The sequence below is a fragment of the Schistocerca nitens genome, chromosome 10 (genome assembly GCF_023898315.1).
Source record: "Schistocerca nitens isolate TAMUIC-IGC-003100 chromosome 10, iqSchNite1.1, whole genome shotgun sequence".
Taxonomy (NCBI): domain Eukaryota; kingdom Metazoa; phylum Arthropoda; class Insecta; order Orthoptera; family Acrididae; genus Schistocerca; species Schistocerca nitens.
In genome coordinates, this window is record NC_064623.1 from 228,838,677 (window position 1) to 228,863,653 (window position 24,977).

Consider the following 24,977-nt stretch of genomic DNA (forward strand, 5'->3'; position numbering starts at 1 on the left):
TGGCACCCAGTAATGTTGAACAAGTGCAGGTAACAGTCCGTAATATTCACCAGCAATAATTAAACAGTTCATCAGAGTTTATCAGCAGAAATTAAACATTTCCAAGTGGCACCCATCAATGATAATAGGTGTAAGCATGAACAACAGTTTGAATGCACACACAATTGTTTTTACAAAATTATTATCAATGCTCTTACACTAAACATACAAATTATAATAAATACACAAATGATATCAGATAATTGTCATATTAACTATTACAAATACACAAATATAATATTTATGGGTGTCAGTGCAAGCCGCAACAAATAAGTAAAATAATATTTAGGAGGTAGGTCGGTACCAATTTTTTGGGATTAGGGAAGAAAAACACACAAAACACACTCACTCATCATTCATCCACATACCAAGTACTATTGTGTAATTGAATAGTGTTAATTATGTAAATGCAATTCTGTCAAAATTTGATGTTCAACATGTGTATCAAATAGTAATGGCAGCAGTGTATAATAGTCAATAATAGTCAACGTCATAGTCATCATATCAAGACCAATGTTTGCCGAGCCACATCAAAATGTACTGTTGCTGAACAACTGTCAGTTTGCAAGATATGCAAATACTTCCTCCCCGCCAAAAAAAAGTATATACTGCTTATTGATTTAACAATGTGTGTGTGTAGACAATCTTCCTTCCACTGTAGTGTTCTAGTCTGCCACCTTCATCCTTCTTGTTCTATATAAACCAACAACAACAACAAAAATGCTCCTCACTTACCTTGCCTCTTATCCACCAAAACTCTAATAATCATCAGCATCACATAATCTCAATACTTCAGTAATACCTCTTCAATACACCGATACATATAAACCTTATCACCAATATCATTTCACTTCCATAACAACTCTTTCCTCTAGTCAGTCTCCTTGAACAAGTACAGATAAAATCCTAGTGCAAACTTCATCATCCCAGACAATCCGAAGACACAGTGTCCACACACAACCTCTGTGTAATCCACCTGAGCCAAATCTTCTACTCACTATGAATTATAAAATACATTTTTGTTATCTTGTCCATCATAAAATAAAATAAATGCATACATGACCTCTAACAGCCTTCAGTTTGAATAACTTTCAGTAAGTAGGTGCGAGTACACAGTATTAATGATCACATAAGAATTTGAATAAATAAATCGTAATATTTCACAGTGTGTACGCCACTTCAAGAATCATGGCAAAACAGAAGCAAACGTGTGGAGTATTTCTTTGTGTCAAGTGTCACTTGCTATTTCAATTGCTCACGAAGAATGCAGTGTAATAACTGTCAATGGTCTAAAGCTAGTGTTGGTATTTCATGTCGTTAGCTTCCTTTGTATTATAATGAATTTATACAGCTACAATAAAACCTCCAGTTCATGCGACTTCAGTGAAGTTTCTTGCACCCATGTAGTTCGTAGAATTATAGCAGTTCATTTTCTTATCTTCAAAAGTAAAGCACTGAGCGTAAGCAAAACATGCAATAGCGAGTAAATATACCAGTAGAGAACAGAATGTCAACAAGTGGATGCAGCACAATCCCTACAACGAGGCTCTGCCAAGCGAACAATCTATAATTAATACCATAGTGTAACCTAAACTCTATGTTCGTACACAGCACATATTAAATTAAAGAGTAGTTATCACAACAAAACAGAAATGTGTAAATATGCAATCGATACGCAAAGCAGCAATTATATATATTACATAATAAATAGGTCATTAGCATCATATCAGCATAAGCAAATGAATGTTCATATGTAATCTCAATAAGTAAACATGAAGGCGCAAGCAGATAAATCCCAAAGTCTAACTTACATACACAGCCATATCAGCACAACTGATCAGGTGACAATTATAATTTAAATAAATAGGCATAGCAGGCACTTAATAAAAAATATGAAATCAGTGAAAAAGCATAGGAGCCAAGCGATGCATAACATACATAAGTAACAACCCTGTTCATTAATAAAACATAGTCAAAATCAGCAAATGTACACAAGTATCTCGCTTCATAAGTAAATTCATAGAGCATAAAATTTAACGCAAAGTATAAATCACGTAAACGTGAGCAGCAAATTACGTATAAAGTACATACCTAAGTGGAAATATGTTACCTGAAAAATAAACTCAGTTTATTACTTTCTTCCTCGAAATTATATTCCTCCTGAAATTTTGTCGATAGCAAGTCTTCTTAATGTCGGACACGCACAGAATTTACCTGAAGTTCTTAAATATTTTATACAACTGTATCCTGGAAAAACTGAACGTTAATAACATAAGTTATCAAGTCACTATAGCTTTATACTGAATTTAATCGGAGAAATTAAACTGCGTATTTGTCTACGGCTGTAAGTGCATTCGCACTGAGCGCTCGATCAGCTGTAGGTAAGCGTGACGTTGGAAGTAATTGTTTGCGGTCAACGGCTACCTTGTGCGGCGCGCGGACTGGCTGTTGCTTTGTGTATGTGCTGCCACTAGAACACGGCGCGGTATTCCTGCATTCACTGCGTGTTTACGTGTAACTGTTAATTTATCAAAATTTTAACGTTCGATATATGATGTATTCCCTTAGAGCGCCGTGATTTAAGAGTTTCTACTTCGACAGTGTTATCATGAATAATTTTGCGAACTCTATATGGACCGTTATAAAGCAGAAAAAAATTGCGACACAAGCCTTTTCCTTTGTGAGTCAAACGATGAGACTTAATTAACACCTTTTGACCAACTGCCAAAGTTTTTAAACGACCAGGACGTTTAGATGATTTCTCTCTTCTAGCAGCCGCAGAAGCAATATTTTGTAGTGCCAGGTTGACAACTTCAGAATGCTGCAGTTTCCGTGAGGCGGAAAACAATATAGGCGGTAAAGAAGTTGAATCATTAGGAAGTTCATTCAGAATGTTTTGAAAAATATGAAGATACTGATCCCACGTTCTGTGATTCTGATGACAATAAAGACGACACAATTTATTGATTTACATCCATCTATCTGACGCGTTAGATTGAGGTTGAAATGTGAAATGAAAATTGGTTTAATCTTTCGACGCCGTAGAGTACGAAGCCAATTTTTAGAGCGAAACTGTGATCCATTATCTGATATAACTTTATCAACATGACCCACTCCTTTAAGAAAATGTTTGATGAAAGCGTTAGATACTGAACGAGCTGTTGCTTTGCGTAAAGGTGTAAAACACACATATTTTGATGTCAATTCCACTACTACCATAATGTACGCAAAACCATTAGTAGAACGAACCACTGGACCGAACAAATCGACTGCAGCCATCTCCTTTAATCTCGCTGGAATGATAGGAAACAACAGTGCTCTGTGAGAAATAGTTGGCCGCTTAGCCTTTTGACATAATTTGCATTTAGCAAGAACAAATCGAATACGTTTTTCCATATTACTGAAGTAGCAATTTTCTCGTAATTTATGAAAGCATTTTCTGGGACTAAAGTGTGCATAACTGAAATGTGTATACCAAATCAATTTGTTAACCCACTCATCAGGAATGCAAATTAACCAAACAGAGTTGTCAACCGATTTTCGTTTAAAAAGAATATCATGATGAACTAAATTATACTGTCTAATCGCTACGCTTTCCTTTGTCATAAGGCTGGTATCTATTGTCCTGTCTGTTTCGTCTGTCATTCTTAAAATTACCCATACAACGTCCGTTCCGTTCATTATCCCTTTTCTCTGAAAATCTATTGTGATTACCGTTACCGAAAAAATTACAAGAAGTTCCGTCGTCGTTGTCATACTCAAGTAGTTGTAGCAAAGTCTTAAAAGTTTCAATCTCGTCTTTATATCTTCCGGCTAAAGCAATATGTCTTATCGATTGTGGAAGCTTAATTAAACAAATACGAATTAATTCAGTCGGGCTATATGGGTTGGAAAGGAATTGATTCTTTCGAATCATGTCTCTTAAGGCTTGGAGAGGAATTGATTCTTTCGAATCATGTCTCCAAAGTATTCTGAAGGCGTGCGGAACTCAGACTGTTTAAAATTACGCTGCATAATAAGACTTTGTTTGACTCGGTCTTGCGTGTTTTCGGACCAATATGCCTATAGAAATGCATGATAAAAATCAATTGAATTATTACAATCTCTAATAAGCGCGATCATGCGCGTCGCCGGTTCGTTTTCTAAATACCCACACATAAATTCCAGTTTGCGACTTAGTGGCCAATTTGGCGGAAGTGCGTACATAAATTGATCTAACCATGAACATGGATGTATGTCATTATTACAATTGCAAAAGATCTTAAATTTCCGAACAATTAAAAAGTGTTCATAGTCAAAGTTTTCGCCTCGTGGAGACAAAGACCTACCGCGTCTGTCCCAGTCCGAATGTCGATTATTGTCAAGTTCGCGAGCCTGGCGCTCTCTTGTTGCATCTCGTAAATGAAATAAATTATTTTCTTCAAAAGCCCCGCTATCGGTGATCCTAAATTTCTTCTACTGTCTTTTCCTACGATTTCGCTTTCAGTTTGTTTAACTTGCTTTCGTAAAGCCTCAAATTCCCTTTTAACGCGTTCATTAAATTTTCCCTGATTTTCAACATGTTTATTTATATTCTGGTACTCCTCTGTTTCTGCAAATGGCAATGGAGCTGTATCATCTGTATTTCTGTCCCCATTTAAACTAAGACTTGTCAATTTATCTGAAATTTTCTCAACTCTTTCCGATAAGTCACCTATTTGGTCTTCCTGTTTATTTACGTCTTCCGTAAGTGTCGTGATCGGCTTTCAGTATTGACACATTTAGTAGTTAACTGCTCATATTGTTGTGTTAGGTTATTTATTCTGTTATTTGGTACGGATTCCTCGATTCTTTCCAATATTTCTTCCTTATCGTGTGCACATTGTAAATTTAGCTCTGAAAATTATTGTACTATCACACGATCTCTTTCTTCCTGTTATCTATCCTGTTCCTTTTGTCTGATTTCTATTGAAGTTAATCTATTATTGTGAGCATTCAAAATCGGTTGTACCTCTCTAATTTCTTGATTTAATTCATCTTTCATGTTTTCAAAACATGTCCCTATTCGTGAGTCTAACCGTGTTGCCATTGTTCCATCCCTGTTTTCATTTCAGTTTCTAACTGTATTTCCATTGTTACCATATTAATAAAGCTAACTTCCTTCTTCATAGCCATAAAGCTATCTGTGTTCAATGCTATTCCAGAATCTTTTATCGTTAATCTCGTATTCTGAAATTTTTCCGATTGTGAAAAAATTTGAACTGGTTCCGGACTATTTTCCCGGTTTATTAAATTGTTTTCTACTCCATTATTCACCATACTGTTCTCCTGTGTTGACGAGTTCGCCGTGTTAACAATTTCGTTATTCTGACTATCCATCATTCTTGCCTTTTTCATCGATCGCGTAATCATTTACAAAATATACAAAACTCGTCACTATACGAATATTACATACAATATAACATTTTATCACCAACAATACCATTCACACGAAATGCTGCCTGACAAACACGATTAACAAACAATTAAAACCTTCACAATTGTACAAAATTGTCAAACCCATATACGACACATCAAAAATTAAATTCTGCAAAAATACCATTAGAAGAATGACAAGACAACTACAAATGTTCAATTACAAAATCTACACATGCAATATAGACTACAATTACTAAACTACAAATTACTACAACAATACTACTGTCTACTATTTTTGCTATCAAAAGAATTCCAAGGAATGATCCTGGCAGGGTCGCCACATGCATGGGGGCTTAATTAAAAAGAAAAGCTATGAAACAACAAAGCACAAGTGCAACTTTTCTGTGTGGTAGTGTGACTCAACGTACATGTATCTGGCTCGGTTCTTTCTCAATACGACAAAATATTTTAAACACGATTTACAATGAACTAATTGAAAAGCCAGAAATACTATAATTGCACATAGAAACCAGAATTACAAGTCTAATAAATGAACATGAGCCAGATGCCTTGTTGACTGTACCTGTGAGCAAGAGGCATTGTCATTAAAGAAAACTGTAATACCTTTTTTCCTCATTATATATTGACGAAAATTTTCCATTACACCAGCATCGTAAATCAAAAGCCCATTTCCACAAATACACTCTGACAATTGCAACTTCTTTCATCTATACATTACACCAGCTGAACAGCATCTACTCTCTTGCCCAACAGAACAACAACTGCCCTGGACATCCTCTGAACTACTACTGACCCAGAGGAGGCGGTGGAATAATAATCTTTGGCGCAATCTCTGGCGCTGTGACTTAGTGTAGCCACCTTTCAGTGTATTACAATTTTATGTTGACAAGAGCCTCTACCTGTGTACATTTACTTGTGAGAATTGATTCTGAAGTACGATATATGAGATCTGGTGGCTATCAAAAGCCATCAGTTGGGATCATTCTTGTTTGGTCAATTCTGTATATGACAACAGTTCCTCGGCTTTATCTAATCTAATGTACTATCATGTGATGTAACAAGGCCCATTACTTCCGAAGAAGATATTTTTACAAATATGGAAACCTAGGTTAAGGACTAATAAACCTTTATTTGAAAGTGATTGGCTGATTTTTCAACCTCTTCATGTTTAACATTCTTACTGTTTGCGGTTCAGTACGCATTTTCCGAAACTGTTCACGATATCATTTTAGAGTTAAGATTTTTAGTATCTTTGTATATAACTATAGCATCATGTGAGACATTTCTCAAAACTCAAGCTAGTTAACAATTACCTCAAGTCCGCCACTGAGACGAGTAAGATCCTCTAGTTTATCAATTTTTTTAATCGAAAATAGCTAAAGATATCTATTCTGATAACGTAATTTGAAAATTTGCAGCAGAAAAAGTTAGAAAGTAGGGATTCTAAGTTACGTGTAGTAGTCAGGTTCGGCTATTTGTACTTCTTCATTAATAGCCAATTAACTGTGTTTTTTCTGTTTGCGAATAGACCACTTAGAATCAAACGACAATTTAATTTCTTCTTTGTTTGAAGTTTCCTCTTTCCCCAGTGTTTCTTCATATGGACGCTGAGCTATTGCTTCCGTTCATCTGTCCAGGCTCTTCCAGTCTTCTTAGTTCTTTAGCCCCGAAATCTTTCCAAATTTTGGATCACGGTCCGAAATGTATCGCTGTTTAACATTTGAACTTCCTGAATGCTGAGCCTTTCCAGATCTCTACGAGCTTCCTTAATGCGTGTCGTTGTTATCTTCTTTTTCCACAGGCTGTCAAATATCCTTTTACTTATTCACGTTATGTCCATTCTGTACAAGTGTACTAGATATGATAACCTCCTCTTTATGATGGTCTCCGAGATTTTCTCCACCTTTTTGTATTTTTCATTGTTGCTCAGAGGTTTGCAGCCAGTTTCAACCTGAGTTGGACCCATGGTATTCCGTTAATTGTTCTATTTATAAATTGAGTTTTATTTATTTGTTTCCATTCATAAAAATTATTTACAAAAAAACTGCTTCCACCATCTCCAAGAAATTATTCCAGGCGCTGAGACCCATAGGGGCCTACTACACACTGTTGCCAATTTTGAGATTGTTCAAGGGGGCGGTCAAATGGAAAAAAAAGGCAATAAGTAAACCGTTTATTATTTCCAAAATAGTTCAAATGGTTCAAATAGCTCTAAGCACTATGGGACTTAACATCTGAGATTATCAGTCCCCTAAGAACTACTTAAACCTATCTAACCTAAGGACATCACAAACATCCATGCCGAAGGCAGGATTCGAACCTGCGACCGCAGCAGCAGCGCGGTTCCGGACTGAAGCGTCTAGAACCTCTAGGCCACAGCGGCTGGCTCCAGAATAGTCGGCGTAACTATTAATACATTTATCGCCCTGTGAGATAAGACGGACAATGCGTTTACGGAAAAATGTACTCTCGCCTAGAGATCCATGTTTGTATCCAGGCAAGCACCTCTTTGTACGAAGCATATGGACGTGCACGACTGTCTTTATTCAGAGCTCCAAAAAATGGAAATCGCATGGCGAGAGATCAGCCTATGGAAGACGTGTAAGAGCTTCGCAGAGAGACCTCTGATTCAACCGGAAACATTTTCCCACGAAGGCACTGACCGTCTTATCTCACTGTTGCGGAGATTACTTTCGAAATATAAGGGGCAATCAGAAAGTTCCTGATTGAGGGCGTTGCTTCAGCGTATTTGCAGCGTAGCGCGACTCTGTTGCTGGTATATAAGCACTAACATTTAAGCAAGGGATTAGTGTGGTATTCGTGTCTTACCGACGTGCGTGCTCTAACTGCTGAAACATGAGGTAAGGTAAACTTAATACCAAATGTGTCAAAACAGTATCCACGTGCTGTTATTCTTTTCTGAGCTGCTGAAGGGTAAACACCCGTAAACATCCAGTGTGGTACGGTGCGACAAGGGGTGAAACTGTTTCATGATGACGCACGTCCCCATATACCAAATGCATTAATGCGCAAGTTACGCCAGTCCGAGTGGGAGACATTCGAGCATGCTTCCTATAGCGCTGATCTCTCGCTATGCAATTATAATGCCTTACATCTCTTAAAAAAGGCCGCGAAAGGGCTGCGATTCCCGTCAAACGAGACTATGCAGCAGGTAGTTAAGAATGTAATCGACACAGCAGGACACGGCGTTTCATCAAATGGGTATCTTCACCCTGGTGTCGGTGGGGTAATTGCCTCAATGTTCACGACGATTTTGACTGATTAGCACACCGATTTTGGACTGTACGGCCTTCAAATGGAAACTTTTTGATCGTCTTTTTCAATCAAGAGGTTACCTACATTCCTCCATCTGCCCTCTTTTCGTTTGACTGGACCTTAAAACTCATATGCATGCTGCTAACATCTGTTGAACTTATGATGAAACAGCTTTATTTGTGTTGTAGAACGAAATTGTATATGCTATGAATATTGACTACAGTTACTCCTAGATTTTTCTGATATTCATTTCCAAAAGGGCCCAAAGAAAAATGTATAATTTTGTTGCTCTATGCTGCTATATCTACGGTTGGCAAAAAATTTATGGATCACTTAAAAAAACAAGTAGATTTCATGCCTGAAGTGGAGAAGGCGTTTTATTTGAACCTCAAGCCGCAGAACACACTTAATGAAAATGATAACCAGGATCATGAAGTGTTGGTATATGGGATGTGTGGTACATTTAGTATCTATTCTTTATGTTCCGATTCTAGCTTCACATTGATGACACACATTACGAGTTTCAAAAAGACTTTATTTTACCTAGCTTCAACATGAAAACTTTGTGAAGTTACATCAACAAAGTGCCCGCCTGGCTAGCCGCGCGGTCTGACGCGCTGCTTCCCGAGCGGGAAGGCGTGCCGGGCCCCGGCACGCCATCGCCCGGCTGGTGAGTGTCGAGGTCCGGAGTGCCGGCCACCCTGTGGATGGTTTTTAAGGAGGTTTTCTATCTGCCTCGGCGAATGCGGGCTGGTTCCCCTTATTCCGCCTCAGTTACACTATGTCGGCGATTGCTGCACAAACAGTGTCTCCACGTACGCGTACACCATACTTACTGTACCACTCACACATCTGGGGCTACGCTCGTCTGGTATGAGACGTTCAGAGGGGGGGGGGGGGGGTTCCACTGGAGGCCGAACCGCACAATAACGCTGGGTTTGGTGTGGGGTGGCGGTGGGGTGGGTGGACTGCTGTGACCTGTTGTGGGGTTGTGAACCACTCAGGGCTACCGCGGGATGAATCTGTCGTTTCGATGTCCCCAGTTTAATACACAATACATAAACAATAATAATCCTGAATATTAATTACGATTTTATAATAGAAAGTGGGTACATCATTTTTTCCTATGAAACATAGGATGTTGAGACTAGGTTGAAAGAAAAATGTCGAATGTGTGAGACCGGTGGTTTGCCAACAGAAACTCTGCAACGGGTGCCAAACTACCTAGGTACACCGCTGCAGCGTGGCCCTCCTGAAAGCAATGCCTATATACTTCTATGACAGTTGTGAGATCCCAAGTAACACGAGCTGTAATACAGGGTGGTTATAACTAAGCTTGCGCTACTTGAGAAGACCCTGCTAGGTACCCACTGCTGCTTCAGTTTAACACTACACGCAACGGATTTATTTGTGGGACCTTTGCATAAATGCCATAACTTGAAAACTATGTCAGTTCTGCTTGCCCAATGACTGACATTCAAACATTTAGTAAAATTAAGAAATGAAATTTATTTTTCAACAGATAATAAAACAAAATAATGAAAGGTTAGTCTATTATTATAGAAAGAATGTTCCGACTCAATTTTGAATTTTTATAGAACAAATTGGTTTATCCATTAAGCATTTCAGATAATTGCAAGACCAAAAAAAAAAACACACTTCTTTAAGCATATCTTAACGCGTCTGATCTTTACACAGAATGAAATTTGCATCAGATTCCACAATGTAAATTAAACGCATCTGAGTATCTTATTAACAATGTAAAATTTAACCCATCTGACTGTATCTTTATTTATCGTTAACGCATCTGACGTTTTACTAAAACTATGGTCTTCTACAGAATCGTATCTCTTATTACCACAAGTGCCCACTTTTGGGTCGTAAGAAAACGATATTCCACAACTGTATCCATTAATGAACATGCACACACAATTAGTGCACCAACATATGCACAGGAGAAACGTAAGGATCGAGCCGTTAGCATTTCCGATATTCACCATACAGTAACTGTCTCTACTCAAAATTATCCCACCGAAAACCAAAATTATTACATATAAATTCCGTGCCTATTTGATTATTCACTTTAATAGCAACTGTTGTACTGTTGCCTACTTCGGACACAAGTTCACCCACTGAAATATGAAAACCCTTCCAAAATTACACATGCAAAATACACACACTCAGGATGAACTACTTACTTTGTTGCAGCCAAAATTCATGGCTACGTTATCAGTCTACTAATCTCTTTCCCCACTTTGCAATTTTAATTATTCAGAAAATCTCCCCACGTAACTATACATTCCAATAAACGTGAATAAGCAAGCATTATGTTCACTTGGTTTGCTAAAATTCGACACACGCTTTCACACGACATACCACGTGTCCTTAACAAAGGATCCACGTTACTAAATCTCTCGATATTGCAGATATATAAGAAAATTGAAAATTTATAACAGTACTTAATTTCACACGCATATTTCATGTAATAACACACTTCCTACTTACATTCTATAGGTCCCTAGCACTCGTGCATCCATTAGTTAGAAAATTCTTGATCAGCCCCACATGGTAGGTACCAGGTGTAAAACTAAATAAATTGCCATACGCACTTAAATATTTCATTTTTCCTAGTGAACTTACTTGCTCAAACAAATTAGATTAAATTCTTCACCGCGAAATTGTTCTAAAACCCCAAAGTTGCAAATTACTATCACAAAGGAAAGCCACAATCTTATATCACCTACTTCTGCACATTACCTACCTAAGTAAAAATCGTTCCCCCAAAATATTAATATTACTTTACGTCTAGCTGCAAAAAGAGGTTGTTCACCTAATGTGAAACCATTAATAATAAATATAGTACATTTCCCACACACATTTTAATTCCCACATGATAGAGTAATACTTGTTTATTGTGTATCATGTTTACGTTCCAGGTTACAAACGTCGCTCGATGTGACGACCATTTACATCCATGACAGCCAGGAACTGCACTAGCGATTGCTCTACTTCTGCCCGAAATAACTACCCCTTCAGCCTCGAGCGTGTGTTGGCGTCCCGTTGACACAAGCTGAAGACGGTCGTGAAGTGTTCTGTGGTCGTGTGGTTGATCTGAGATTCTGTTATTCTGCACAACGGATTAATCTGAGATGTACCCTTTACCCTGTGGCTCCTGCAAGATGCAATTTCCACCCCCACACTACTACACAAGTCAGATAGACGCTCCTAACGTTCTAAAGAGAAATGCCTGAAAAACTTCCAGGCATTTCTTCTGGAGTCGTCCGCTGTAAGGAAATGATACAAAAATTCACAAAATTTCTTACGTAACTAGAGGTATACTTGGGTACAGGAGTAGTGCTATTTAGTGTAAGAAAAACATGAAACTAACGAAAGCTATTATTTATTTTGCAAGAATTCTGCGAAATCACAATGGCACTTTTAGTTATGAATTGAACAAGTTATATCCTGGTTCTTTTCGGAATGTGAAGTTACGTCTCAAGGATAGGATTCGCTAATGAAATATTTATACAAAGTTTAAGATGGTTGTGGACTTGGCAGAATGACTGAGAGGCGCGCCTACTCAGCTTGAATAATTATCCTTTAGAATGTTGCTTGGTAGGATCGAGGCTGTCACGTGTGAAATGCAGTGAAGTGTACTGTTGTGGCGGAAATATGGGGCTCGCAATAGCTGTAGCGTACAATACCGTAAGCTGCGATGACTGCTGTCTGCGCCGCTCGCTGCTGACAAATAAGATAACTCTCATTCTTCCTGGATTGACCTTCGCCAATCAAACTCTCCCTATGCCTTGATGAAGTCAAGGATTCCTATTCGCCCCTAGTCTAACTATTGGCGTGGTACACCGGTCAGATAACCAGTCCACCGCAATGCCACTCAAAATTCGCTCGCAGGCGCTTAACTATAACTCTGTCCATTCACACCGCACAATAAGTGTGTCGACCAACACAGTGAACAACGCTTAATCGCAAGGACTCAATATAGTGAGTCGCACTTCGATTCGCTCTCGACAGAGATGCTCTCCCAGTGAAGTACTGAGGAGAGACTTGTTCCTCACTCCAAGAGCGACAACGGAATGGCGCCTCTCCACGCCAGATGTGAAGGGGTATATCCTTCGGTCTCTTCCATTACTCCTTCATCTCAAGTCGTCAGAAATATCGTCTGACAATCAGCATTGCTCTTCTAAAACGGGAGAATGACGTTTCGTTTAAAGCGAACGGTCTGGAAATCTGTAGTATTGGCGTTTGGCGTTTGCTGTCTCCCAGCAAAATTGTTCTTTTAGATTTTCCAATAAACTTTTTTCAGCCATTCTTGACAATTTTTTTCTGATTATTTCTTTGTAGCTATTGTTTCTATTTTTTAATTCTACAATTTATGTTTTGTTGTTAGGCAAATATAGACTTTACAAAGGTTGTTATTCTTTGTCGTTGCCAGTACATGTCTCTGTTTTTCTTTTTCATTTCCAAAAATTGTTTTTAGAATATTAATTTTTCTAAACTCGTAAGTGTACAGTGTATCGTGTTTTAGTGTGGTTATATCTTTTCTTTAATTAAGCATGCGTAATTGTTCGCAATAGCTCTGTTGTGTTGCTTTGTTTTATTTATTTAGGCATTATATTTTTCTTTATGTGTCACTGGTTTCCTCTTAATTCTATCCTCGGTATTAATATTATTACTCCAAAAAGGTGTTTTTGAAGGTTACTTAAAGAAGACAAATCCTGCATAAATCCTTTTATAATTTTACCTATAAAAGAAATAAATAGACTTTCCATGAGTTTGTGAGATTATATAACTACACTAACTAAGTTTCTATACAAAAGGTTTAAGGTATCTATAAATTGTAGACTTTACGTACATAATAAAAATAATTACTTTTACAAGAAAGGAAAAAGGTACTTTTACAAATATATCATTTCCTTAACTCTACATTTGTGTTATATCAGTCTTTTCCTTTTTTGCTGCGTCAGTTTCTGTGCTCGACGATCCCCACTGAAATACTGGAAGGTGTCGACTCATTTGTATGGGTGTCACAAATCATGAGAGAAGCACTCTAGCATGCAATGCCGGGTCTTACATGTTGATATTGTCATCATGGAGTGGTACCTTTAACCGATGATGATGACTGTGGTTTACTGCATAAATAGTGATGTCTTGTTACTCCTTTGCTGTCACACCTGGGACAGTATGGCAGTTCGATGATAGTAGTTGACTACCGATGAGGGACCGATGACCGTAGCAGTCTGGTCCCTTTAATCCCCACAAACCAACCAACTACCGATGATCGTCACCCAATATTGTGCTGTGACGTCTTGGTACTTCACACCCGGTTCGGTATGGTGATTTGATGATGTGGTAGGGAGAATACTATTCATTTTGCTGAATCTATTTCTAGATAATGTTGGTTGGTACTACTTAATATTCCGTTTGCCGTTCGCTTGTATTTGTTTGACGATTCAAGGTTTATTTTTGGAGAGGTGGTTGTAGTAGTTTATGGAAAGACGTTTGTAGCAATTTGCTTTGTAGGATAGGAGAGAAAGGTATCTTGCTGTCTTCTGCCCTTCTTCATCTTGCATCTTCTGTTCTTCTCTTCTTTCTTGCATTCTTCTGTTCTTCTTTGGCTAGGAATATGTGAATTTTAGTGTAGGAGTGATATAGGATTTGTAGGCTCTGCCTGCCTTTCCAAATGTTACTTGATGAGTTTGTAGATCTTAGTAATTCTTTGTACCTTCATTGTCGTCTCGTCATATTGTGATTCTCTCCACACTCTTCTGTTGTGTAGCAGTGTCGTGACATATGAAATGTCCATGCAGCATGTTGTCCTCCTGAAGTCTAACCTGGTTGCAACCTGCATTTCCAGTGTGGCGTTGGTCTTCATGTTGTAGTGTACTTGATACTACAAGAGATTGTTAGTGTGTATTGCGTCTCTTTTTCTTTCAATTAATGTGTTGTTTTGTTGATTCTTAATTTTTTTTATTATTTAGTTGTTAGTACGCGATTAGCGATTGCCTCTCTGTCTGTTTCCCTTTCTTCTATTTTACCATTTCTTTCATTCACATTCTTTTAGGTGGCTCACGTGGTAGATGCCAATACCTTTACCTGTTTTTGGGTTCGTTAGCTCTATGGAATACATGGAAGAATCATGGAGATACCAGCAGGTATCAGATAGATTATATAATGGTAAGACAGAGATTTAGGAAACAGGTTATAAATAGTAAGACATTTCCAGGGGCAGATGTGGACGCTGACCACAATCTATTGGTTATGAACTGTAGATTAAAACTGAAGAAACTGCATAAAGGTGGGAATTTAAGGAGATGGGAGCTGGATAAACTGAAAGAACCAGAGGTTGTACAGAGTTTCAGGGAGACCGTAAGGGAACAATTGACAGGAATGGGGGAAAGACAGTAGAAGAAGAATGGGTAGCTCTGAGGAATGAAGTAGGGAAGGCAGCAGAGGATCTAGTAGGTAAAAAGACGAGGGCTGGTAGAAATCCTTGGGTAACAGAAGAAATACTGAATTTAATTGATGAAAGGAGAAAATATAAAAATGGAGTAAATGAAGCAGGCAAAAAGGAATACAAATGTCTCAAAAATGAGATCGACAGGAAGCGCAAAATAGCTAAGCAGGGATGGCTAGAGGACAAATGTAAGGATGTAGGGGCTTATCTCACTAGGGGTAAGATAGATACTGCCTACAGGAAAATTAAAGAGACCTTTGGAGAAAAGAGAGCCACTTGTATGAATATCAAGAGCTCGGATGGAAACCCAGTTCTAAGCAAAGAAGGGAAAGCAGAAAGGTGGAAGGAGTATATAGAGGGTCTGTACAAGGGCGACGTACTTGAGGACAATACTATGGAAATGGAAGAGGATGTAGATGAAGATGAAATGGGAGATACGATACTGCGTGAAGAGTTTGACAAAGCACTGAAAGACCTGAGTCGAAACAAGACCCCGGGAGTAGACAACATTCCATTAGAACTACTGACGGCCTTGGGAGAACCAGTCCTGACAAAACTCTGTCATCTGGTGAGCAAGATGTATGAGACAGGCGAAATACCCTCAGACTTCAAGAAGAATATAATAATTCCAATCCCATAGAAAGCAGGTGTTGACAGATGTGAAAATTACCGAACTATCAGTTTAATAAAAAATACTAACACGAATTCTTTACAGACGAATGGAAACACTGGTAGAAGCCGACCTCGGCGAAGATCAGTTTGGATTCCGCAGAAATGTTGGAACACGTGAGGCAATACTGACCCTACGACTTATCTTAGAAAATAGATTAAGGAAAGGCAAACCTACATTTCTAGCATTAGTAGTCTTAGAGAAAGCTTTTGACAATGTTGACTGGAATACTCTCTTTCAAATTCTGAAGGTGGCAGGGATAAAAATACAGTGAGCGAAAGGCTATTTACAATTTGTACAGAAACCAGATGGCAGTTATAAGAGTCGAGGGGCATGAAAGGGAAGTAGCGGTTGGCAAGGGAGTGAGACAGGGTTGTAGCCTGTCCCCGATGTTATTCAATCTGCATATTGAGCAAGCAGTAAAGGAAACAAAAGAAAAATTCGGAGTAGGTATTAAAGTCCATGGAGAAGAAATAAAAACGCTGAGGTTCGCCGATGACATTGTAATTCTGTCAGAGACAGCAAAGGACTTGGAAGAGCTGTTGAACGGAATGGATGGTGTCTTGAAAGGAGGATATAAGATGAACATCAACAAAAGCAAAACGAGAATAATGGAATGTAGTCGAATTAAGTCTGGTGATGCTGAGGAAAACGAGACACTTAATGTAGTAAAGGAGTTTTGCTATTTGGGGAGCAAAATAACTGATGATGGTTGAAGTAGAGAGGATATAAAATGTAGACTGGCAATGGCAAGGAAAGCGTTTCTGAAGAAGAGAAATTTGTTAACATCGAGTATAGATTTAAGTGTCAGGAAGTCGTTTCTGAAAGTATTTGTATGGAGTGTAGCCATGTATGGAAGTGAAACATGGACGATAAATAGTTTTGACAAGAAGAGGATAGGTTCCATCAGACTGGACGAAAGCAGTAATCACACCAATCTTTAAACATGGAAACAGAAAAGATTGTAACAACTACAGAGGTATCTCTTTGATCAGCGTTGTGGGTAAAATCTTCTCAGGCATTGTTGAAAGGAAAGTGCGAGTAATAGTTGAGGACAAATTGGATGAAAATCAGTGTGGGTTTAGGCCTCTTAGAGGTTGTCAGGACCAGATCTTTAGCTTACGGCAAATAATGGAGAAGTGTTACGAGTGGAACAGGGAATTGTATCTATGTTTTATAGATCTAGAAAAGGCATATGACCGGGTTCCTAGGAGGAAGTTATTTTCTGTTCTACGTGATTATGGAATAGGAGGCAAACTTTTGCAAGCAATTAAAGGTCTTTACATAGATAGTCAGGCAGTAGTTAGAGTTGACGGTAAATTGAGTTCATGGTTCAGAGTAGTTTCAGGGGTAAGACAAGGCTGCAACCTGTCTCCACTGTTGTTCATATTATTTATGGATCATATGTTGAAAACAATAGACTGGCTGAGTGAGATTAAGATAGGTAAACACAAAATAAGTAGTCTCGCATATGCGGATGACTTAGTTGTGATGGCAGAGTCTACTGGAAGTTTGCAAAGTAATATTTCAGAGCTAGATCAGAAATGTAAGCACTATGGTATGAAGATTAGCATCTCCAAAACAAAAGTAATGTCAGTGGGATAGAGATATAAACGGATTGAGTGCCAAATAGGAGGAACAAAGTTAGAACCGGTGGACGGTTTCAAGTACTTAGGATGCATATTCTCACAGGATGGCAACATAGTGAAAGAACTGGAAGCGAGGTGTGGCAAAGGTAATGCAGTAAGCGCTCAGCTACGATCTACTCTCTTCTGCAAGAAGGAAGTCAGTACCAAGACTAAGTTATCTGTGCACCGGGAGTCTTTCGACCAACTTTGTTGTATGGGAGCGAAAGTTGGGTGAATTCAGGTTACCTTATCAATAAGGTTGAGGTTACGGATATGAAAGTAGCTAGGATGATTGCAGGTACTAGTAGATGGGGACAATGGCAGGAGGGTGTGCCGAATGAGGAAATCAAAGAAAATCTGGGAATGAACTCTATAGATGTAGCAGTCAGGGCGAACAGGCTTAGATGGTGGGGTCATGTTACACGCATGGGAGAAGCAAGGTTACCCAAGAGACTCATGGTTTCAGCAGTAGAGGGTAGGAGGAGTCGGGGTAGACCAAGGATAAGGTACCTGGATTCGGTTAAGAACGATTTTGAAGTAATAGGCTTAACATCAGAAGAGGCACCAATGTTAGGCACTGAATAGGGGATCATGGAGGAATTTTATAAGGGGGACTATGCTCCAGACTGAACGCTGAAAGGCATAATCAGTCTTAAATGATGATGATGATGAAGAAGAAGAAGAGAATAGAAGCTTTCGAAATGTGGTGCTACAGAAGAATGCTGAAGATTAGATGGGTAGATCACATAACTAATGAGGAGGGATTGAATAGAATTCGGGAGAAGAGGAGTTTGTGGCACAACATGACAAGAAGAAGGGACCGGTTGGTAGGACATGTTCTGAGACTTCGAGGGATCATCAATTTAGTATTGGAGGGCAGCGTGGAGGGTAAAAATCGTAGAGGGAGACCAAGAGATGAATACACAAAGCAGATTCAGAAGGATGTAGGATGCAGTAGGTACTGGGAGATGAAGAAGCTTGCGTTTCTTTGTGGCAGATTTGTCTTGAGTGATTTTACGTCTCATTGCTGCAGAGCGAATGTTTTATAGGGCAGAAGCGACGATTTGTCTATGTTGCTTTCGGGGAATAACTGGAAATTTAATGATTTCTTTTATTTTTTTCTGGTGGATCTATATTCTTTAATACTTTACTTGGTGGATAAGTCGTGGTACTATGTGGTGTCTCATTAACTACCTCTTGAAAGGCTCGTAGGTATAGGTCAAAAGTATAATGGTTTTTTCTACAAAACAGTCTACAAAGTGTTCCCAAATCTTTCATGGTACGTTTGGCAGGATTTCCACTAGGTTTACATTTGGAAATAAAAGTGGGTTTGATTTTTAATTTGTCTAATGTGTTTTTCCAATGCAGTGATCTGTATTGGGGCCCATTATCTGAGATGATACTTTTCACTCTCCCAACATGTTGTATAAAGTCCTTTTGAAGTGCTTAAGTAATCGTAAATCCAGTGCCTTTCTTTAAGGGTGTAAGTGTAGTGTATTTTGATGCTAGTTCAATTACAACAGATATGTAGCTGAAGCCTTTCCTTGTTCGTGGAATTGGACCATAAATATCGGTTGCAGCAATCTGTCTTAATTTGTCAGTGATAATTGGAAACATTGGGGGTCTGGTCTGATATGTCACATGTTTTGACTGTATGCACTTTTACTGTGGTGTCACCGCTAGACACCACACTTGCTAGGTGGTAACTTAAATCGGCCGCGGTCCTGTAGTACATGTCGGACCCGCGTGTCGCCACTGTGTATTCGCAAACGTAGCGCCACCACAGGGCAGGTCACAAGACACGGACTTGACCTCGCCCCAGTTGTACGGACGACATAGCTTGCGACTAGACCTACCAAGTATTCCTCTCATTTGCCGAGAGACAGATTAAATAGCCTTCAGCTAGGCCATCGCTACTACCTAGCAAGGCGCCATGTGTATCATTGCTAATTGCTTACTACTATGCAAGAGATGTATTTCAACAAGAACAAGACTACATTAAAGTTAAGTATATTAAAATCTCTCTTCTTTTCTTTATAGTTTTTCATCCAGTCTCCTGTTTCAGAATTTACGCCCGTCTGCGTTAGTTTCGCGTGCACCTAGCCACTCATTGTGTCGAGACCTTAGGGAATCGACACAACAATATTTTGGCGACGAGGATGGGATGCCGCGCCCACGTTGCAGTCTTTGTGTTATACTTGCTCTAATTTGCTTGTGTCATGGCTTCGCCGCATTCTCCAGATGTACTGTCCGAATTTTTTCGCTTGCAGAATCAGCAGACGCAGGCGTTATTGGAAGCCCTTGGACAGCTCGTCCAGGGTCAACGTGCGCTGCAAACCGATGCGGCGGCAGCCGCTTCTTCGCTACCGCAGCCACACAACGCTGTCGCACCGCCATTTAGGCCCTTCGAGGCCACAACCGAAAGCTGGACTGAGTGGGCCGATCAGTTCAACTTCCACCTCACTGCTTATGGAATTCAAGGTAAAGAGCGGCAGCCGTTTTTGCTTTCTTGTGTCGGTGTGTCTACCTACCGGGTGATAGTGAAATTGTTTCCCCGACGCGACGTAGCAACTCTGTCCTACGAGGAAATTTTGTCTGCTTTAGATGCCTATTTCAAAGAAACAGTAAATGTAGTTGCCAAACGGTATACGTTTTTTCGTACAAAACGTACGGCCGGTCAGACTAATAGGGAGTGGGTTGCAACTTTGCAAGGACTTACTAGAGACTGTGCGTTTGCCTGTGAATGTGGCCTCCCATATTCAGATACTATGGTGCGTGATGCAATTGCACAGAACGTTTCTGATGTTCGCATAAGGGAACAGATTTTGAAGCTAGTTAATCCCTCCCTGCAACAAGTGATAGACATATTGGACAGGCAAGACACACTTGACTTTGCTCAGGCATCATTTGAATCTTCGCCAGCAGTGTGTCACGTTAATCGGCCCGCCGGGCCCGCTGCACGGGACGCTAAGCGGCCCTCGCGCCCGACTTCGCAGCGGCAGCCTAGCTTGCAACAACGTGCGCCGCGTACGCAAGCAACTGCAGTGAAATCTTGCCCGCGGTGTGCAACTAGACATTCGCGTGAAACTTGCCCGTCACGCCAAGCTATTTGCTTTTACTGTCAAAAGAAAGGACATGTACAAAGTGTTTGCCAGAAAAAGCTTAGATCAGACACTCGCAATAATTCCAGGCCTTTTGCTTCGCGCCGGAATCGAATCCAGGCCAATCAGGCTCGTGGACCTTCGCCCATGGACATAAATGTAGTTCATTCCCACCCGTCCAGTGACACTTTCGCTAACAGTGACTGTGTTCGTCCCACCCAACGTGTGCGTCGACGTCGCCGGAAATCCCGTACAGTTGCAAGTGCTTCTGGACCTGTATCAGTTCAAATTGCACGAGACAGTCGCTCTTGTCGTCAACAAGACAATAAACTTTTTTGTGGACTTAGACTTTGCAGGAAAAGTGATACCATTCCAGCTCGATACCGGAGCTGCAGTTTCATTGCTCAATCACGACACGTACAAACAACTGGGCAAACCGCCATTGCGTGCCGCAAATGTTACGTTAACTAGTTACTCAGGACAGCATATACCTGTGTTAGGACGGTGCAGCCTTATTGCAACATACAAGGGACAGACAAAACTTGTGTCATTTTATGTTCTTCGTTCCTCTAGTGCAGTGAACTTGTTTGGTTTGGATTTGTTTCAATTGTTTAATATGTCTATTGTAAATCAGGTCCTATCAGTGAATCAGACTGTGCCTTCCGCCAGTGTTTCTAGTCTTTGTGAAGAATTTGCAGACATTTTTGCACCGGGCCTTGGTTGCGCTAAGAACTATGAAGCGCATTTGGAACTGAAAGATAACGCGCAACCAAAATTTTTCAGAGCGCGCAATGTTCCCCACGCATTGCGTGATGAGGTCGCAAGAACATTAGCCGAATTAGAATCTCAAGGTGTCATTGAACGTGTGCAGGCTTCTCTCTGGGCCTCACCCTTAGTCATTTTGCCAAAACCTTCCGGAAAATTGAGACTTTGCGTGGACTTCAAGGCAACTGTGAATCCTCAACTTGTGACTGCTACTTTTCCTTTGCCCCGCCCGGAAGATCTTTTTGACAAACTGTGCCCGGGAAAATATTTTTCAAAATTGGACCTAGCCGATGCGTACTTGCAAATACCTGTGGACGAAGACTCCCAGCGCGTCTTAGTGGTTAACACGCATCTTGGCTTGTATCGCTTCAAAAGACTGCCATTCGGGTGTGCATCCGCCCCTGCTTTGTTTCAGCAATATTTACAAACTATTTGTGCGTCGGTCCCTACGGCTGCGAACTATCTGGACGATATTGTAATCTCAGGAACGACAGAAGCAGAACATTTGCAAAATCTCCGAACATTATTTCAGGTATTGCGACAAAATGGTCTTCGCTTGAGGAAGGACAAATGTGTGTTTTTTGCTCGTGACTTACCGTACCTGGGGCATGTCATAAATGCCCAAGGTATACATCCGAGTCCAGAGCACCTTCGTGCCATTCAGGACTTGCCGTCACCGCAGAACTTAAAACAGCTACAGAGTGTGCTGGGTAAGGTAAATTATTATCACCGATTTGTGCGCAATGCTTCTTCCATTTCAGCTCCGCTTCATCGCTTACGCCGTAAAGGTGTTCCGTTCGTCTGGACGACGGAATGCGAACGCGCCTTTCGTCAGTTGAAATCGGCGTTACTTTCAAATACTTGCCTTACGCCATTCGATCCCCGAAAACCCCTTTTGTTGATGGTAGATGCATCGGATTTCGGGATCGGTGCTGTGCTTGCACACAAAGATGGCTCGCATGATCGCCCTATTGCCTTTGCGTCCAAATTGCTCTCATCTGCGCAAAGAAATTATTCACAAATAGAGAAGGAAGCTTTGGCTCTTGTGTTTGGTGTAACAAAGTTTCACGATTTCTTGTATGGTCGTCACTTTACAATCATCACGGACCACAAACCTTTGACATCACTTTTTCATCCAAACAAGCCTGTACCTCCACGTACAGCGCAGAAATTCATTCGCTGGTCTCTTTTTCTCTCGCAGTACCGCTACGATATCTTGTATCGGTCCACTGCTAAGCACGGAAACGCTGATGCGTTGTCCCGTTTGCCTGTTGCTGAGGATAAAGCATTCGATTCTTCCGAACTTGCTTGCATGTTCATTGATTCGGAAGCCGATGACGTGGTCACATCGTTTCCGATTGATTTTCGTCGTGTAGCTACAGCCACAGCTGCTGACCCTGTCCTTGCTCCCGTTTTGCGTTTTGTTGCTACGCAATGGCCCTTGTCAAAGTCACGGATCGAGGATCCTTTGGTTCGCCGTTTTTTTGCTCACAAGGAGAGACTTTTTGTCCGACGTGGTGTTTTGTTGTTGCGTTCCGATAATGATCAATCCCGAGTCGTAGTCCCACGTTCGTTACAGTCCTCTGTCTTACGGCTTCTTCACCAAGGACATTGGGGTATAGTGCGAACGAAACAACTTGCTCGACAGCACTGTACTTGGTTCGGAATCGATGCTGCGATTGCGAATATGTGCTCCTCTTGCGTGGCGTGTGCCGAACAACAATCCGCACCGCCGCGGAAATTCTTTGCATGGCCGAAAGCCACTTCCCCTTGGCAACGCTTGCACATCGATTTTGCTGGTCCATTCTGGAATGCTCGATGGTTGGTTGTGGTCGATGCTTTCAGTAATTTTCCTTTTGTTGTCCGGATGTCTTCCACGACGTCTTCTGCCACAATCCAAGCCTTGTCTGCTATCTTTTGCATTGAAGGTCTTCCGCAGACTATTGTTTCCGACAATGGCCCACAATTCATGTCCGCAGAATTTCAGTCATTCTGCCAGGCCAATGGTATTCAACATCTGACGTCCGCGCCGTTTTCGCCTCAGTCAAACGGTGCCGCTGAACGATTGGTCCGGACTTTCAAGTCACAGATGTTGAAGTTGAAAGAGTCGCATTCTCGGGAGGACGCTTTGTTGCTCTTTTTGTCCTCATATCGCTCTCAGCCCCGCGATGGTCGCTCGCCGGCTGAATTGCTCCATGGTCGTCCTCATCGAACTCTGATGTCTTTGCTGCATCCGCCACATCAGGTTCCTGTGCAGCGGCAGACTCCTGCTTTTGCTCCTGGCGACGTTGTCTATTATCGCAACTATCGCGGTTCACAGCGTTGGCTCGCAGGGCGCATTCTTCGCTGCCTCGGCCGCGCGATGTATTTGGTTTTGGGGGCCTCTGGTGAGGTGCGTCGGCATCTCAATCAGCTGCGCCTCTGTCGTCGCCTGGGTTCTGCCGCTCCCCGTCTGCTTTCAGCGACGGAGCCGTCAGGTCAGCGCCCTGGGGACCCATCTACTGGCTCGCCTCATCCCCAGGTGTTACCGACGATGCCTTCCATTTTGCCTCATGGCGTCGCGCCGCCGCAGCCGCCGCCGGCGCCGCCAGCAGCGGACGCTTCGCTGCAGCCGCCTCGCGCCTCCCTGGGTCACGCGCCGCCGCTTGCTTCCCGTGACCAGCCGTCCTCCGCCATGGACCTCTTGCCCGCTCCGGACCAGATGTCGTCTTCGCCCGTCGGGTGCTCCGACCACATGGAGGTCGACCCCGCGGCTCCTCTTCTATCATTCCGTGCGCAAACACCTCATGTTGACGTGCACCCTGGACTAGGTTTGCAGGCGTTTCCTAGCTCCCCTCGGACCGAATGGCCGGGTGCGGGTGGCACAGCCTCGCCTGTTGTTAGGCTCCCCACCTCATCGCATACGTCAACATGGGGTCCTCCCCACGGCGGGCGGAAGCCTTATCTCACGACCGTTCGCCGATTTGCGGGGGAGGAATGTGGTGTCACCGCTAGACACCACACTTGCTAGGTGGTAACTTAAATCGGCCGCGGTCCTGTAGTACATGTCGGACCCGCGTGTCGCCACTGTGTATTCGCAAACGTAGCGCCACCACAGGGCAGGTCACAAGACACGGACTTGACCTCGCCCCAGTTGTACGGACGACATAGCTTGCGACTAGACCTACCAAGTATTCCTCTCATTTGCCGAGAGACAGATTAAATAGCCTTCAGCTAGGCCATCGCTACTACCTAGCAAGGCGCCATGTGTATCATTGCTAATTGCTTACTACTATGCAAGAGATGTATTTCAACAAGAACAAGACTACATTAAAGTTAAGTATATTAAAATCTCTCTTCTTTTCTTTATAGTTTTTCATCCAGTCTCCTGTTTCAGAATTTACGCCCGTCTGCGTTAGTTTCGCGTGCACCTAGCCACTCATTGTGTCGAGACCTTAGGGAATCGACACAACATTTACATCTTTTAAGAACGCGTCGAATACGTCGTTCCATGTTTGGGAAGTGTACTGTTTGTTTCATTTTTTGAAAGCATTTCTTGGGTCCAAAATGTCCACTGCTAATGTTGGTGCACCAAATGTATTTATTAATAAGTACGTCAGGGATGCACG